Below are 3212 nucleotides of genomic sequence, written 5' to 3' on the forward strand. Positions count from 1 at the left end.
TGGCCTGCCTGCTCCCTGCTGTCACAGGGGCAAGGCCAGTGAGAGCGTCTGGCTTTCTGCCAGTGCTGCTGACTTAAGACCCTGTAGTGTACCCTTGACTATTCCTTCCTTTCCCGAATCCTCCTGACGTGGCCCACTTACCGCTCGGACCCATCTCTCCGGGGGGCTCCATCCCCCGCAAGGCGAAGCTGCCAGCCACGCCCAGTGCATGCCCTGCTCCCCTCCACCTTCCCTGGAAGCCCCTCTGTCCCCTTCACTTTCCTGACGCCAACCTCAAGCTCTCCCCACTTCCTCCCCCTTTCTGCACAGCTGGGTGCCCCCACTCCGAGCCCCCACCCCTCCCACCAGTGCACGTGTCTGCCAGCAACGTCACCATGCGGTCACTTGACCACGGGTCCATCTGTCAGCGGGGAGTCCAGCTGGAAAGCACTCAGCAAATACATATTTGGTTGATTCCCTAATCTCTCTGCATCTGGATGTGACTGTCCAGTGTTTGGGGACCACACACGCTAAACTGGAAACTGGGACTCGAGACCTGAGCGCAGGATGAAGTAACTGCCTTTGGGGTTGTCCTGGGAGAAGAGGTTTCCTTCCGGCCCCACGCCCTCCTCGGGGCACCAGGCAGCAGGAAGAGAGGCCAAATTTGTCATCTTGGTGTGAGTTGGCCAGAGGTGCCTATTGGCCCCAAGGGGGAGCGGCCGACCCAGGGGACTGTCACTGAGCCACGGTTCCAGGTCCACTCTTGGCCCGTCCAACCCACTGGAGCCAACTCCTCCTGGAAGAGCTGGCTGAAGTTATCTGGACACACAGCAGGGAGACGGAGGAAGAATTCCCACAGCGGTCCAGCGCCTTGCCTCGGCTCCCTGATCCGCCGTCTGGAGAATGGTATATAGTTCCTGTGAAAAGTCTAAGGATAGTTCCGTAATGTGTCAGTCATCTTCAGTGGAATGGAGACAAATGAATACAACCCGGCCACGAACCCCAGAATCTTAGGACAAAAGGGGCCTTAACAAGCAGCGCCCTCTGTCTCGCTGACTTCCTGCCTTTCAAGTCCGCGGAGGTGCAGTAACCAGACAACTTTACATAGTACATCTCTTGCCCTCCTCTTCCTGCGCCCTAAGTCCTTCCCAGTGAATTTAAAATCCCCATACTGGCCCTGGCCATTTGGCTCAGTGGTGGAGTGTCAGCCTGGTGTGTGGAAGTACCAGGTTTGATTCCCAGCCAGGGCACACAGGAGAAGCACCCATCTGCTTCTCCAACCTTCCCTCTCTCCTTTCTCTCTATCTCTCTCTTCCCCTCCTGCAGCCAAGCTCTATAGGAGCAAAATTGGCCCCGGGCACTGAGGACGGCTCCATGGCCTCCCCCTCAGGTGGTTGCAATGGAGCAACACCCCAGATGGGCAGAGCATCGCCCCCTGGTGGGCATACCGGGTGGATCCCGGTCGGGAGCGGGCGGGAGTCTGTCTCTCTGCCTCCCCACTTCTCACTTCAGAAAAATACAAAGAGTAAAATCTCCATACTACCCATGAACCTCATTAAAACAGGCATGCCTCCATGAAATGACCAAACCTGGAAAGGTACCGGGACTGGCGCCCACCTTGTCCAGACTCTGCCTCCTCTCCTAGACGAAGCCCGGTGACCTGGGAGCTTCTCCGACCCCCCTGGGCCACCTCACTGGCCCGAGGTGGGAGGTGACAGCACTGAGGTGGTGCAGAGGCTGCCGACATGAGGAAAAGTGTATTTTCTAATTCTGCATGCTCAGTGTGACTCCAGTCAACAGGGCCCGGACAGGTCAATGCAGACAAATACACCCTGGAAGCGCCACTATCTCTAACAGAAGCCAAATGGTGCCTGGCAATGGGGTACCCCTCACCTGTTCGAGCCTCCACACGACAGGACACACAGACAGCAGTATCTCCACCCTGCTTCTCCGGCTCTGCCCGCCTCCGCCCTCCACCCTCCACTCCATTCCATCCCAGAGGGAGAAGTCAACAGGGAGGGAAGAACAGCTGGGCCCGACAAGGGGCCTGGAGGCTGCAGGTGTGTATAAACAGAAGGGAGAGCCGCGGGGAAAACTACTTTTAAGCCCTCATCTGGAAGTAAATGAAAGTGTGGAAAATAAGGCCCGTGGCTTTTCCATTGCAGCAGTCTGACTTTGATCAGGGGAGGCCATCTGGGGTAGTGCAGAGGGGGGTAAGGTTGGAAGCCACGGGCCGCCCGGGTTTGAAGCTCCCTCTGCACTAACTGGCCTGGTGGGGTCACAGAAGCACTGCCTTCCAGGGTGTGGGGGCCTCGCCGAGTGACGGAGCACTCGGAACTGCGCCTGGCCCACGATAAATGCTCTCCAGGAGTCGGAAGAGGAGGAAACGGCATGAAGAGACTCAGCACCTTAGGTAGAAAGACAATAACCACATAGAGCCCTTGGCGTTTGCAAAGCTCCCCTGGTCCTTCTGTTCTTTCAGAGATACTCACACAGAGGCCCTCCCTGGGAGGCGCAAGCTGTAATTATCCCCGCATCACAGATGAGAACACTGAGGTTTCACACTGCCCAGAGCCTTGCTTGTCATCGACAGGATTTCCCGAAGGGCAGCAAAACAGAACCTCAGGAAGGGAGACTATGCTGGTGAGGCCGTCCAGAATTCTGCCATCAGAAAATCTAGAAAAACACTCCTGGCCGATTTGCACCGTGCGCCCTGGGGGGGCTTGTGGTTTCAGGGTTATTTCTACATGTGTGGGGGAAGGGATCTCTCCAGAGTCCAAATCCAGCTGCTTGTGGGGCCCCACGGGTAAACGCAGACAAGGCAAGAATGAGAGCCCACCCTCCTACTGCTGGTTTCCCTGCTCATGTCAGGGCCTGCAGACCTCCTGGGCCAAGACAGATCTTAACAGCCCCACAAGTGCAGATCATCATCTTGAATGTGCCCAAGTCTCCCTTCCTCCATCATAGTTTCTGTTAAAGATACCAGTTCATTTCCCCCACCCTCTGTGCAGGTGCAGCCACTGCAAAATCCTCAATGCCCATCTATGTCTGCATCGGAGCTCCATCTAGTGGCAGATGTTGGGCATAGCGTCCAACTATACATTTTCTTCCAGAGCCACGGCCTTCTAGTCATGTTGTGTAAAATGGGCACTTTGGCCTCCGCACATCTGTGACCTCGGTCCTCTGAGACTGTGTCGGTATAACCTTCTCTGTGCCGGTCCCTTAGTCTTAAT

Source organism: Saccopteryx bilineata, chromosome 10, assembly GCF_036850765.1.
Source record: "Saccopteryx bilineata isolate mSacBil1 chromosome 10, mSacBil1_pri_phased_curated, whole genome shotgun sequence".
NCBI lineage: Eukaryota > Metazoa > Chordata > Mammalia > Chiroptera > Emballonuridae > Saccopteryx > Saccopteryx bilineata.